This window comes from Canis aureus, chromosome 30 (assembly GCF_053574225.1).
Source record: "Canis aureus isolate CA01 chromosome 30, VMU_Caureus_v.1.0, whole genome shotgun sequence".
Classification (NCBI taxonomy): domain Eukaryota; kingdom Metazoa; phylum Chordata; class Mammalia; order Carnivora; family Canidae; genus Canis; species Canis aureus.
The window spans coordinates 8,427,876-8,444,289 of record NC_135640.1 but is presented as its reverse complement, the minus strand read 5'-3'; the positions used below and the strand labels follow the sequence as shown (position 1 = coordinate 8,444,289).

The window sequence follows — 16,414 nt, the reverse complement described above, 5'->3', positions numbered from 1 at the left end:
GTATCACGGAAAATAACTAGAGAAATGTGGTCCAAATATATGGTAAATGTTTGGATAATGCTGAACAAATCACAGTGTGCTCAGGTAACATATATCTCCCTGGTAATTCTGACATGCAACTAAATAGGATATTTTAGTTCTCAAATCCTACTATGAGAGGGCTATGGAATATAGAATAAAGGGACTTTCCCTATATCTCTGGATTTTAAGAACTATTATTTATCTCTATTTCTTACTCTTTCTCCAGATGCATGACTGTAACCTTATGAAGATTAAACAGTTTCCTTGAATATTTATGACTCTGACATTCTATCTTAATAATTTTTGACTAATAGAAATCATTCATTTTTTCTGAGATACAGATTTATCCTTTGGAAATAACTGACACCTGTATTTTCTGGAAATGACCCAGGAATGCTAAGGAAAATATATAAATTGTTGGGAATTTACATTATTATATTTAATATTATCTTGTATCTATTTGATTTTTTTTCTATTTGATTTTATGGACTGCTTTTATTCCCCATCCATGTGTTGAATCATTGCATAGTTAGCCATTCCTGAACTCTTAATTATAGTCATTGTTAGATACAGAGTAATGCATCATGATGATAACTTCCTTGCTAAATATTTCCTGATTTTTTTGCATTTCCTTCTATTTTTAAGAACAACATCATTTTACTCATCCCAATGCTTCTATTTAGCAAGGTTGAAAAACTGAGACTTTTGTACTGTAGTCTTCTGAAGAACTTTGAACCCAACCTACTTCAGTAATAGGGAGCTGACTGGGGTCTGTCTCGAGGACCTAATTGGTATGAGTGACCACCGCAGAAGAGAGCAGATCTATTTGTATGCAAGTGTCAGTGTGACACTCACAGTGAAAGCAGAAAACAGCAAGCCAACAGTTCAGGACTAGTCATTCAAATGGACCCAAGGTCATTTCCTTTTGTCTATGTTTTTTTATAAAGAGTTACTTAGAGATGGGAAATGGAAGAAATGAATTTTTCATGAAATACAGTGCCAGAGGAAAAGGAAGAAAAATGTCTATTTCACTGTGTAGACCTGCAAAGGCAGGTTGGCTACAAAATGTCCTGGGCAAAGCTTGACTCTCTTCTGCCAGACAGTTGGATGAATGGAGCTGAGCAGTGAGTAATAACCTACCAATTTCCCTTAGGTATACACCTGGATGGTAAAATAATATAACAGCAACATCTTTCATCCTTGCTCAAGGAATGATTCAGAATTCTCTGTATCAAGATCAAAATCTAGAACTGTTTATATTTTATAGCCATAACATTATTTTTTTAATGCTCAGGGAAATACTCATATATTTTTTTTTGAAGTTTGGAAATTTTGTAATGTCTTCCTTATGTTTGTAATATAAACAATTAAATCTGAATTCATAATTATAAGGGGCACTTCAAAGAAGTGTATTAGTAAATATCTTCTTACTGTTAGTGTTCCCTAAGCAATTTCTATAGGTCCCACTTGACTCCTGTGATCTTATGCTAAGAAGAATAAAAGAGAAATGGACTTTAAAAAAAAAGAAAGAAGGAAGGAAAAGATAGAGATAGAATGAGAAAGATGGAAAAATGGAATGAAAAAGGAAGGAAGGAAAGAAGGGACAGAGTGAGAGAGAAAGACTGACTTTGAAACATAAGATACATAACATATTGGTAACAAATTAGAAAATAAGGCTGTGAGTGTTATAATGAGTAAATAGTATTTTAAGCCATTCAAGAGTCACATACATTTAAAATCTTGGAATAGCTATCTGAAATGAATATATATCTCTAGGTGTTATTTAAGTAAACATGAATGTATTTCCCTGAATATTTTTGAAGAGTTAATCTACATAGCACCACTTGTATCTACCCATTTAACATTTTTTATTCTTCCTGAATCTTAATACAAATGAACTCTACTTATGTGAAATTTGCTAGCTTTTCTCTGTTATTAAACAACTTTTCTTAATTTTTTTTCTCTTCTTTCCTGCTTCCTTCTTACCTTTGTTCCATTTTTTTTTTTCTTTTATTTTACCTGCCTTCTGTTGTGCCCAAGATTACATATCCGAGAAACCACCAAGGAGCCGACACCGATGCAAACACACGAGGGTTTATTTACAAGCTCGAGCTTGGGCTTGGGTCCAAGTACACCCGACACAACGGAGCAGGGACTAGGACCCCGAGGTGGGTTCCAGCTTAGTTTTATGGGCTGGTCTGGGGACCTCTAGAAAGGGTGGAGGAATTTCTCAAGTTCTGTTTACATTACGATATGGGGCTTTCAAGGGCATTGAGCTCTGTTCTCATTCTAATATGGGGCTTTCTAGGGCGTTAAGCTGGAAGCTGTTTTTTTCCTGTAACTGAAGTAATGTAAATTTCAGCTCTTATTCACAGGGGCCTCGGATGGCTGGACTTGCTCTAATGCTGAACTTAAAGTGGAATGGCCTTAATTTTCTCGGCCTCCACACTTCCTTATTATATCTTCTTTCTTATAATTACCTGCAATACATACCAGATGAGATTTCATGTTTTTCAGTGGAGGTCTTGTTAGGGTTATCATTAAAAGCTTGGTCATTATTATCTGAATTAACAAATTAACAAGAGTCAAAATGATTTAAAATGCCTAAATAATGGCAGATAATTAAATAGAGAAATGAAATTAACTGAAAAACAGTTTGAAATAAGGAGCAGGTAAATTAAACAGCACCTGTGTTTTACTAATTGCTATTGGTTTTAGTACCTAAAAAGATGATCTGGTAAATTCTGTTACATTAGGGAATGCAATAGCAGTGAAGATGGATCAGAGTTCTTTCATCTGACTATAAACCTATTTGAAGAAATTACTGTAAGGATATGAGGATAGGTTTTGCCTTAGGTGAATTTGACACAATATTTCTGTATGAATACTAAAAATATCCTGAGTCAGAAGTAGTGGAAATATTATGATTTGAAAAAAAAAAAAACAAAAACAAAAAACAAAAAAACCACCAAAGACTAATTTATCATAATTAAAACAAGAACATGGTAGACCACGGTGACTTTCAATCATTGTCAACCTTGTTCCAACCAGGACAGCAAAAGCATAGAACTTTGGCATCTAGGACTCATTAGAACCACAAATTCCTAAGAAACTTTTCTGCGAATATATTTAATTTGTTTAATGGCAAAGGATGAAATCTGAAGGAAATGACTTCAGTTTTACTTATTTAAAAAGATTTTTTTCAGCACCTTCTTCTGTTTGACTTCAGTTTTAAAACATAATTTAGTTTAAATAGGTAGAAGTGTTAAAGTTCCCTGAATTTATGATATTGGAAGTAAGAAGTTAATTATGACCACCATTTCCCCATTAAAAAAAAAATCATTATTTAAATCCCCACTTTACATTTTGTATCATGTATATATCTCACACATTCCAGCCTCTAGCTTACAGATCTATGCAGAGGACCTTTATGAAAAATAAAATTGCATATAGGATGCCTTTCAAATTATAATTCTTCTACATGGAAAAAGTCTAAATAGGGTACATATGGCACTTCCTCTCCTCTCCTGGAGTGTCTGACATAGGGCGAATCAACGATTTGGTAACTTTCCTCTAAATTTTATGTATCACTATGCAATTCTTTAACAGTTAAATTCTTGATAGTTATCAAGTATTAGGACTAGAGTGCCCATAAAAGATATATATAGGGTAGAGTTTGTAATTCCTATAATTCCTGAAAATATATTAAATAATTTTATACTTTGTACTTTTATTGAACAAAAATTTTATGATCTTTATTTTTAAGGAAATTATTGCATTAGCAAGTTTATCGGTTAAAGTGAGTTCTTTCCCCTCCATAAATCTATTACCTGTTTCATATTTCTATCTCAGATTCAGTGAGAGCACTAGGCACATAGTAGGGGCATCCATTTATAGACGACAGAATACAGTGGTACTGTACCTGTTCATTTATTTCCTTTGTATCTTCCATACTGAATAAGAACACAACTGTTTAGAGCACTTAATTGTGTGAGTTCATGGAATGGAACCTCACATCCTCTTGTGTGTTTGTGTTGCTGGGAGACCTAGGTTACTGCCTACAATTTGTTTTTGTACTAAATAAAGCTGCAGAAACCCAATCCAACAGTTTTTGGCAAGGAAGCTCCTCTTCATCATGTACCTCCCTCCCTTGGGGCTTGGACAGTCTTCTCTCCTTGGAAGGCTTAAGCATTTGTAACTTTTTACATCTACTGTGTCCCTTGAGAATTGTATTTTCCCAAATTTCAAAAGAAAAGTTGGATTGGCATTTTCTCACATTGTTTTTTCACACTTCTTCCAACTTTCAAGAAAGTAAGAACCACTTGATAGCAACACTTGTATTATTGCTGCCTCTGTTATTAACTCTTTACTATATTTACCATTACTTAAAGATTAAGGTAGAACCTTAGCTAACTTGTCCTCTTATTCAGAACTTTTCATTAAAATATTTCTTTTGGATTCACCTGAGTTTCTATAACAACAATTCTCAGTACATGGCTTAATGATTCCAGATAAGGCAGCATGAACATTATCTCTTGGATCTTTATCCCTTACCTTGCAGAATTTTACAGTTTTACCATGGAAGTAAGAATCAGTTTCTTTTCCTTTTTTTTTTTTCTTTAGATTTTATTCATTTATTCATAAGAGACAGAAAGAGAGAGAGAGAGAGAGAGGCAGAGACATAGGCAGAAGGAGAAGCAGACTCCCTGAGGGGAGATTATTTCAGGCAAGTCCTTAGATGGAAAAGCAGTCTTATGCAAATTACTCCATCATTCTTTGGGGGATGGAGAGGACACATGTGGCCGACTCCTTGGCATCTACCGGAAAGTTTCTGACCTACTGATTAAGAATATATTTCTTGGGGAAGATTGAGGTTGCAATTAAATTAGGAATTAAGCCCCAGTTTGGGACTCAGCCTAAAGGATGCCTTTTGAACCTGTGGTTTTCTTATTTTTTTTTATTTTATTTTATTTTATTTTATTTTATTTTATTTTATTTTTTTTATTGGTGTTCAATTTACTAACATACAGAATAACACCCAGTGCCCGTCACCCATTCACTCCCACCCCCCGCCCTCCTCCCCTTCTACCACCCCTAGTTCGTTTCCCAGAGTTAGCAGTTTTTACGTTCTGTCTCCCTTTCTGATATTTCCCACACATTTCTTCTCCCTTCCCTTATTTTCCCTTTCACTATTATTTATATTCCCCAAATGAATGAGAACATATAATGTTTGTCCTTCTCCGACTGACTTACTTCACTCAGCATAATACCCTCCAGTTTCATCCACGTTGAAGCAAATGGTGGGTATTTGTCATTTCTAATAGCTGAGTAATATTCCATTGTATACATAAACCACATCTTCTTTATCCATTTCTTATTAACACTTTTGTCTCTTCTGAGGTCTCTCTCCTTGGCTTGCAGATAGACATCATCCTCCTATGCCCTCACATGGTCTTTCCTGGGCATGCCCACATCCTTGGTGCCTCTTTGTGCATCCAAATTTCCTTTTATTTCCTATTATTATTATCCACCAGTCAGATTGGATTAGGGCCTACCCTAATGGCCCCATTTTAATTTAATCACACCTCTAAAGGCTGTATCCAAAAACAGTCAACATTCTGAGGTACTTGGATACTGAAGCTTCAATGAGACAGTTTGGGGAGCACATATTTGAGCTCATGACACAAAACTTGAATTTCATATAATTTTCAAGTATGCTAAAAGACTATTCTTTTAAAAAATATTTTCCAAATATTTAAAACTGTAAAAAACAAAACAAAACAAAACAAACCTTTGTTAACTTGCAGACCCTACAAAAACAGGCAGGCAGCAGGATAAATTTCATGCATAGGCCTTAGTTTGCCAAACCCTGTCGTGGAGAATCATTCCACCCTTTTAGTATTTCTCTTGCATCTGAACTCAGTAAGTCAAATTATATACAATGTATAGTACATTGGTACTTTCTTGTTAAGAAGACACTGTTTTCATTATAATTTAATTTTATATCTAAACTCCAAAAATAACCCAATACATACTATTAGTATCAGGTTCTGTTGGCTCCAATTTTATCAGACTACTCTTAGAGGGTATAGCTTAGTTTGTGTTCATATTTTAACTATTTTACAAAGATATGTGTTGTGCCCAAGATTGCGAATCCCAGAAACCACCAAGGAGCCGACACCGATGCAAACACACGAGGGTTTATTTACAAGCTCGAGCTTGGGTCCAAGTATACCCAACACAGGGGAGCAGGGACTTGGACCCCGAAGTGGGTTACAGCTGGGTTTTTTATAGGCTGGTCTAGGGGATTTCCAGAAAGGATGGAATAATTAGGCTGGTCTAGGGGATTTTCTACCATGGGCGTGGGCTGTTGTCTTTCTGATATGGGATTAACTGCCGACGACATTGAGGACATTCTGCAGTTTTTCCCTTTAAAGTTCAGCTCTTATTCACAGGGGCCTAAGATAGCTGTACTTGTGCTAATGCTAAACTTTAGGTGGGATGGCCTTCATTTTTCTCGGCCTCCACAATATGCATGTAATAATAATTAAATGTACTGTTTAGTTGAACATACTATATATCATTTGATTCTCATATTTTTGCTCTTGAGTTTAGTAATAGGGTCTTCCTTAATTATCTCATCAGTGTTAAATAACCAAGCATAGTTTCTATTCCATTGTTAATGAGTAATGCATATAAATACAGGAAATAAGGACAGCATCAGTCTCATATTATGTACAAGGAAACTAAGGCTCAGACAGTATAAATGATTATCATACAGTGAATAAGTTCAAAGCTTATTAGGGACAAGAGATTTCTGGTATTTTGTGGTATTACTTAATGTGATATAGACATATGCCAATCAATGCAGTTTTATATTTACCAATATAATCATATAATATTCCAGAATTAAGGTGCATCACGTGTGAATATTTACTATTTTTTTTTTCTGTATAAAATGATAAACTATTCAGGACAGTGAACACAAGATTAATATACATTATTTCAATTTATAATTTTAAACCAAACTATGTTGTAAGGATCCAAAAATAAGACATGATCTCTTGGGCAGCCCAGGTGGCTCAGCGGTTTAGCCCGCCTTCAGCCCAGGGCCTGATCCTGGAGACCCGGGATAGAGTCCCATGTCGGGCTCCCTGCATGGAGCCTGCTTCTCCTTCTGCCTGTGTCTCTGCCTGTGTCTTTGCCTCCCTCTCTCTCTCTCTCTCTCCTGTGTGTTCTCATGAATAAATAAATAAAATCTTTAAAAAAAAGAAAGGACATGATCTCTCAGTTTTTGAAAAAGGAAAAATAGTCATGTCATGAAAACTGTGGTTATAATACTATAAGAAAAGCACAAATACAGATCAATAAAAAGTTCAGTTGTACATCAAAAATATATATACTTTGGATCATATCTGTAGAAAGTTGATAAAGGAAGTAATATTTGGGTAAAACCTTGAAATAAGAGTGTTTCAGTTCATCATGATAGTCTGTGCATACACAGGTCTCTTTTCACCTCAATTCACATTTAAATTTCATTAGAAATACACAAAAAATTAAAAAAAAAATGTGAATATAGCAGTTCTGAAAATTCAAGAGGGGTCTCAGGATCATAACAAGAGGTTAAACAATTTCTGAAAGATTCTATGCAAATAACTGAGAACCCACAACTTCATGCCAGGAAAAATCTCTGAAATGTAAACTTGCTAGCAAAGTGCTAGAAGTGCAATGAAATCAACAATAGTCTGTAGAATGAAATGGATCACTATAGTCATCTGGGAAATTGAATAAAAATTAAGGTAACAGGTAAGCCATAACTAAGATAAATGAGATAAAGAGAATTATGAAACAATATATTTTCATATGTTGAAATCCTAGTTTTCCAAAGACTATCATTTTATTTGTTTCTCCGAAGTTTTCTTAAGTATATATATATACATATACCCATGATAAGCAGATAACGTTAAAAATTTTTGTTAAGATTTATCAAAGTTATTAACCATAATTACTTCTGCATTTTCTATTCATTGATGTTACTAAGTATGTGAAAGTTTGACTTTTATACTGCTACTTCCTTTATTTTACAACTCTTAGCAATCTAAAATTTTCCTCTTTGGCCTCCCGAATTTAAATATAGTCACGATGGAGGGGTTCCTATTAGGAACAAGTAGTTATTAAATTTTAAAATACTCTCTATAGCTTCAAAATTAGGATAGTTCTAAAATTCACCAATATCCCAAGCCAACAGCATAAGTAACAGATAATGAAACTATTATCTGAAAACAAATTTGGTTCCAGATCTGAAGATCACAGCAAAGGATAATTCAGTTTAGAAAGGCTATTGTGGTTATATGTAACATTAAAACCATCAACTAATGTCATTCCCTGAAGGAAAAGACTATTTTGAGAGGAGACATATTAAGGACAGTTCCAAGGCCTACTGGATCAGAGCACTAGCTACAATACAGTTTAGGGGAATGGTCATGGGAAGTATAAATGACCAAAACGTTTAAGTCTTATGGATGAACTGTTTTTTACTCAGAGGGGAAGATTTGAAAGGGACAAAGAAGGCCTGATGATTTAAGGAAAAAAAAAAAAAAAGGAAAGCAATAGACTAGTTCATTTTTGAACTATAAAGAAAGAAGAAGTGCATAAAATGAAGGAGGAAGAAGAAGAAGAAGAAGAAGAGGAGATGGAGGAGGAAGAGGAATGGAAGAAGGAGGAGGAATGGAAAAAGGAGGAGGAGAAAGAGGAGGTGGAGGAAGAAGAGGAGAAGGGGGAAGAGGAGAAGAAAAAAACATAAAGGGCAAAACTTATTAAAAACACATCACTTCACTTCTTTTAAGTGAGCTTTCAAATTAAGAAACCTAGTAAGCCATCTACCTCACCTTCGACAGGTGTGGTACGTTTAAGTGTGAATTACAAGTTAAATAATTTTAAGAATAACTTTTAAGTAGATTTAGATTGGATAATGAGAAGGGAGGATATTTTTAAAAATAAAATGCATACTTGGTGGTGAAGTTTTATGATTTTTTGAGCAGTTTTCAATTAAGTTCCAAATAAATAGTGATGCATACATGATTGCTATACCATTTATCTTTGTATGTCTAAGTATATTTACATTTAGAACTATAGATGTAAATAATGCATACATGGCAAATGTTAATAATTATTAAATATTACATAATTATGTTATTCTTTCAATGAATCTTTAAGTTTGAAATTTTGCATAATAAATAGTTTTGAGAATATATTGACAATTTTGTAAGTCTATAATGACAGCCCCATGGTATTTATTTATTTATTTATTTATTGGAGTTCAATTTGCCAACAAGCCCCATGGTTTTTAATTTTTTTTTTAAGATTTTATTTATTTATTCATGAGAGAGAGAGAGGCAGAGACAGGCAGAAGAAGAAGCAGGCTCCATGGAGGAAGCCCGATGTGGGACTCGATTCCAGGTCTCCAGGATCATGCCCTGGGACAGAGGCAGATGCTCAACCGCTGAGCCACCCAGGGATCCCGCCCCATGGTTTTTAAAGTAGAAATGAAACAGAATATATCATTTAGTTATAGTGCACTAAAATTGACATTAATTATAAATTGTAATTAGCAATAATAATAAAAACACACTTGAAATCATTTTTTATTGCTTAAAATACAACTTTCAGGGGCATCTGGGTAGTGCAGTCAGTTGAATGGCCAGCTCTTGGTTTTGGCTCAGATCATGATCTTAGGCTCATGAGATAGAGCCCAGAGATGGGCTCTGTACTCAGTATGGAGTCTACTTGGATTCTTTCTCCCTCTCTCTTAGCCTCCTCCCCTCACCCCATGCTCTGTCTCTCCCTCTCTGTCTCTAACATACATACATACATACATACATACATATTTTTTGAAAATATAACTTTCATTGAAGAGATGGTATTAAAGCAGAATTTGAAAGTTTAATAATTTCCCAAAGTACAGATATTTAGTAGAAATATATACTACTCCAAGGGTCAAGAAAAGCAGTAAAGAAAATGAATGTCAACATGGGGAACTAGAAAGTAAGACTAATCCCATTGCATTGTGTGACCACGTGGTATGAAATCTTTTACAAGATTCCTGCCACTTGAAGTTTCTGGTTGTTCCAGTCTTTTTATTATAGACCTTATTAGCCTCTGAAAAATATGATATTCAACTATTACATCATATTCTCTTCCTTTAAAGAGTGAATGGACTAACTTCTGATACAAAACAGACAAATTGAATTAAGAACTTTATTTTGGCTTCTTATTAGAAATATGTTTAAAACAATGTTATGAAAAAAAAAAAGTTTGGGAATGGTTGTGAGCCTAGCCCCCATTCATACTCTGAAATCCCTGGCCTGTCAGTGTGATGGTACTTGGATATGGGAAACTTTAAGAGATAATGAGAATTTGATTAGGAGAGAAGCCTCTCATCAGGAACCATATCAGCCAGCACCTAGATCTTGATCTTCTCCGACTTCAGAACTGTGAGAAATAGATTGTTTGTTTTTTAAGTCACTCAGTTGATGGTATTTTGTTTTGGCAGCCCGAGCAAACTAATACAGAAATCAAGAACTGGAAAAATATATATTGGAAAAGGTAAAATTTATGATTAACATTACAATTAGGAAAAAGAATGGCATTAGGTAATAATAAAAGGTAAATATACTAACTGCATTAATCTTGGAAGCAACTAATTACATAAAGGTAAATTTATTAAAAATGTAAAGACAGATGCCTGAGTGGCTCAGTCCATTGACAACTCTTGATTTTGGCTCAGGTCATGATCTCATGGTTGTGAGATTGAGCCCCAAGTGGGCTCTGTATTGGGCATGAAGTCTGCTTAAAGATTTTCTCTCTCTGTCTCCCTCTGCCCCCTTATGCTCACTCTCCATTAAAAACAAAACAAAACAAAAACCAAAAATAAAAACAAAAACGAAAACAAAAACAAAAAAACAAAGGATCCCTGGGTGGCTCAGCTGTTTACCGCCTGCCTTTGGCCCAGGGTGTGATCCTGGAGTCCTGGGATCAAGTCCTGCATCAGGCTCCCTGCATGGAGCCTGCTTCTCTCTCTCTCTCTCTCTCATTCTCTCTCTCTCATGAATAAATAAACCTTTAAAAACAAAAACAAAACAAAACAAAAAAACAAGGAAAATTTGGTAAAAATAAAATTATGGCAAGGAGTGTAATTTATTTCTCCAATAAAAAGAAATATCTAGCAGATAGAAAGGTTATAGAATAATTTCATTAAAGAAACTCAGTTTAGTTTAATATATTTAGAACTTTCCCTTAAAGGATGTACCTTTCAGGGATCCCTGGGTGGCGCAGCGGTTTGGCGCCTGCTTTTGGCCCGGGGCGCGATCCTGGAGACCCGGGATCGAGTCCCACATCGGGCTCCCGGTGCATGGAGCCTGCTTCTCCCTCTGCCTGTGTCTCTGCCTCTCTCTCTCTCTCTCTCTCTGGCTATCATAAATAAATAAAAAAAAAAAAAAAAAAAAAAAAAAAGGATGTACCTTTCATTTTTATGTTCATGGGATAGACACAAAAGTAAGCTGTGAACTTTGTCATAAATAAATCTTAAAATTTCCAAGAAATAAACATTTTTTTTTGCCTTAAACTTGTAAAAGATACAGTACATCAATAAGTGATAACATAAATAACACAAGACACATAAATCTAAACTCTGGTTCTTCCAAGATGCTAAAAAGGAAAGAAAAAGTAAAGAATCAAAACACCTCTGAAGTATGTTCAAGGGAAAAGCAGAAAGACAAAATATACAGATTAGTAACTAGAGAGGACACGAAAACAAGCAATCAGCAGAGATTAAAACAATAGATGACTTCTAAATACAATTTTATAGGGATGGTTATTTATTACTGTGTAACAAATTAACCCAAAACCAGTGACTTAAAACAACATTTGTTATCTTACAATTTCAGTGTCTTAGGAATCCAGGTGTGATTTTGCTGTTATTCCAGCTCAGGGTCTTTTACAAACCTGCCATGAAAGCTTCAAGTAGGGTTGCAATTATCTGAAGGCTCAACTGAGGAAGATTTACATCCATGTATGATACTTGTTAAGATACCTCTCAGGTTGGAATGAGGATCTTAAGTTTCTTGCTTGTGGTCAGTCAGTGGCCCTTCTCAGGTCCTCACCACATGGGAGTCTCTCTTGGGCAGTTCACAACATGAAAGTTTGTGTCATTAGAATGAGCAAGCAAAAACAGCCAGAAAAAAAGAGGGGGGAACAAGACTGAAGACGTAGTCTTTTTAAAATTTCACTTGTGTGATCACACTCTAGAGAAGGTGGTTATAGAAGAACATGAGGACCAGGGGCAAGGATCATTGGGAGCCATTTTCAGAAGGTGCCTATTACAGCTGACAAATTAAAAAAACTCAATTTTCAGAAATTTATTCCCTAACAAATATAAACTATCAAAATATACAGACAGGCATAGGAAACTTAGATAAACTAATATAGAAAATTTTTCAAATATGATTAAATCAATAGCATTGGACGAGTATTTCATGTTTAATTTCTTTCTAGCTTAAAAAAGGCCAACGTTTTAATTATTTAAACTATCCAGATTTTGTAAGGAGATTTAAATAAGAGACTAAACTTTCCTAATTGTATCTAATAAAACTAAAGCAATTAATTACATAATTTGAATTGTCCCTGCTCCTCTAGGTGATTATTTTTCTTAGATGTTTGTTTTGTTGTTTCCTTTCTTCTCATCTCAGTGTAAAGTAATATTTATGCTGTTTGGAGCCTTTCCTGTGTGTTCACTGCTATATTCCCAATGGCTAGAATAGTGCCTAGAACATAATGTGTTTTTAATAATTGACTATATTGTTAATTTAAAAGATTAAGAAATATTAAATAATGTATTATGATTTTATTTGTCTTAAAATCACATATGTATCAGAAATAGGCATATGAATCAATTATCTAGAGTTTGCAATAGACATCAATGGGAAGAGAAGAAAGATAGTGTGCACTAAAAGGGGAAGAATAATCATCCCTTTATTAGTAAATCATTGAACTTTTTAGAAGTCTCTCTTGCTCTGGACACTTCATAAATAATAACTGGATGAAAGGGTAAAACATAAATACCTCACTAGAGTTTATTGAAAACTTCATGTATAAAGAGTACTAAGGTAGAATTTTCTATGGCAAGGAATATGAAACTGCACAATATTTCATATTATTATTATTACTATTATTATCATAGCTAAATATATGTTTCTTTTCAGAAAGAAGATCAGAACAAAGAAGAGAAGCATTTTCAGTCCTGTGATGGGAAATCTCTATTTCAGTGATCAAACACATTATGATGTCATATTTTAAGTAAAGGGTTTATGAGGCATGGATTAAGACTTTCCGATATCTGTATATCTTGAAACTCAAGCTAACCGACTGCATCTCACAAGACTGAAGAGAAATATAATTAAAATGTTTAACATATTTCAGTGTTCCAAAACTGTTACATAGCATTCTTTATAGTGGGAGAAAAGGGTATTTGAATTTTGTTCAGCTTTCCTGTCGGATTCCCTTAGCCACTTATATTCTATCAACAAAACCATTGTTATAAGCAGAATTTTCATGAGTCACAAGATTCATATTCCTTGGTATACACAATATATATTATTCCCCCTTTGAATGTGGGTGGAATTGAAAGGATTTTACAGATAAAATTAAGATCCTCAATCAAAGAGGAGATTACCCTGGGTAGGCTTGATCTAATCAGACACTTACTGAGGGAAGATATTTACAGAGTGAGAGGGGTTATGGAGGGGGCCATGTGGCAAGGACCTGAGTATGATCTCTAAAACCTTAGAATAGTATCCTGATAACCACTATTTATTTATTTATTTATTTATTTATTTTTCCTTTTCACTATTCTTTTTTTAAAAAATATTTTTAATTTATTTATTTATTCATGAGAGACACACAGAGAGAGAGAGAGAGAGAGAGAGGCAGAGACACAGGCAGAGGGAGAAGCAGGCTCCATGCAGGGATCCTGATGTGGCACTCAATCCCAGGACTCCAGGCTCATGCCCTAGGCTGAAGGTAGGTAATAAACCACTAAGCCACCCAGGGATCCCTGCTAACCACTACTAAGAAAACAGGAATGTTGATTGTATAGCTACAAAGAAATAAATTCTGCCAACAACCAGAGGGAGCTTGGAGGCTGATGTTTCTCTAGTCAAGCCTCTAGTTAAGGACACACCCAGCCAACACCTGCACTTCCATCTTGTCAAATCTAGAATGGTGGGCCCAGCTAAAACATTGTGGAGACCTGACCATGGCAAGTGAGAGATGATAAATCCCATATATCCTGTGGTTCTGTATTGATTTCAGATCATAGATGTATTTGGGCTAAACCAGTTCTCCATAATTTCCACACTGGTTTTAGTAAGATTCCAAGAACTACAATAGTAAACAAAATAGTTTGTAAGTCATCCTACTCAGAAACTTCCCTGTTTCCTCCTAGTGTATTCGCAGAAAATAATATTTCACAGACATCTAAGAATTAATTTATGTAATAAGCAGAAAAATTGTTAGGTTGGTATTTCCTATGACAAGTTTGATTCAATATGTTTTACATTTTAGGGTTTTTTTTCTTTGCAATTCTAAGAAAAATATTAATTGGTATAGAGTAACAAGCAAATGAAATGGGAGATATATTTTTAGTTTGTTTAGAGGTGGTCATCAAGAAGCTGTGACTGCCAGTTGATGTGCCAGCTGGACCACGGCAGTTGGAGACTTCCAGCCACCCCCTGTCCATCGTCCTTAGAATGTGTGTTCTGCTTGCCTTCTCCACTTCCACGACCTACTCCAAGGCTATCTGGACTGGGGATGTGACTGAACCACGTTAAGGCCTCTATATAAAAGTTTAGGATTCTGGCAGGCAGATATGGAAATCTATTTGTCATGTGGCCACACAAGCCTTAGAAGTAAACTCCCTTGCTTAGTAAACTTGCTACTACTAATCTGGGGTTGCCGGACTCTTTCTTCAGTCTCTGCCTGCAACTCCAAGTACCGGGCTGGTTTCAGATTTCACCCAGGAATCTCCAGAGAAAGCTGTGAACTAACATAAGAGTCAAACAAAAATAATGGGACACAGGGGTGCGTGGGTAGCTCAGTGGGTCAAGTAGCTATCTCTTGGTTTTGGCTCAAGTCATGATCTCAGGCTCCAGGGATCAAACCCACCTTGGGCTTTAAGCTCCGGACTGTGGGCTCAGTGGGGAGTCCTCTTGAGGATTTTTTCTCTACTTCTCTCCTTGCTTCTCCTCCTACTCTTTCTCTATCTTTCTCTCTCAAAATAAATAAATAAATAAATCTTAAAAAAAATAACAAGACACAGTATTAAATAGCAGATATATCTCAAGGAAATAATTGAAATAATTCTAATGAAGTCTGTATGTTTCATTACTCATATACTTATGTTAACTATTTTTGACATCTCAGTAGATAATTTTAGCATTAAACCATAAATATCCAAGAACTGAGGTTATTGGAAAACATTATCCTAAGAATATAAGTTATTATATTCACTAGCTATTTTTACTTGCTTGTTCTAATGATCCCAACTTTCATATTGTGAGGTACCCCATAAAGAGTCCTATGAGGCAAGGAACTGGGGAAGGCCATAGATTGGCAGCCAGCAAGGAATTTTGAAAACATTTATATGAAACGGTTATGCCTTATTTGTTATCACTTCTTCAGTAACTGTACACATATGTTTGTAGTCACATCAATTAAAACAGACATATAAAATACAATTCCGGATGGATGAGTTGAATATGCAAATCTGACACAATGTTATAAATTTTCTATGAGTAACAGTACTGATCACATACAAAGCCAATGTAAAATGGGATATTGGAACTTTGAAAAGAAAAATATATCTTTAAAACCAAGTACTGCCAAAGTTTAGAAGGTAGTCACAGTAATTTCACATACTCAACAAATGTCTAGTAATTTTATTGTCATGAAGTCATTAAAATTTTATCTAATGTACCCAATTTTATGTCTTATGCCTTTAAGTACCTATAAATGTGACATGATACTAGAATGTCTCACACCTACATGACTTACTAATTTTTCAAGGAGGCTAACAAACTGTCAATGAAAACAGTGTAGCAAACTAAATGAGAACATAGAGGGGATATAGTGGAAACAGATTATTGACATCGAAAGGGTGAGGATATTGAAACGATAAGTGCTAGATTTTAGATCGGTCAAAATGTTTTCATTGTAAATGATAGAAACCAAAACTAAATTAGCTTAAGCTATGAAAAGGAATAAGAGTGGAGATAATTCTGACAGCAAGTCAGTACTCATATCAACATAATCTAAAAAAATATATATTTCTTTGCCCCCT

General features: G+C 34.8%; 1 long non-coding RNA gene across 1 annotated transcript; it reads left to right on the top strand.

Moving 5' to 3' along the window:
• Positions 1 to 889: 889 nt before the first annotated feature.
• LOC144301579 (uncharacterized) lies at positions 890 to 13,754 on the top strand. Its single transcript, XR_013368342.1, has 4 exons — positions 890 to 1,145; positions 2,062 to 2,189; positions 10,574 to 10,626; positions 13,281 to 13,754. It is a non-coding gene; the product is annotated as an uncharacterized LOC144301579 (long non-coding RNA).
• The last annotated feature ends 2,660 nt before the right edge of the window (positions 13,755 to 16,414 follow it).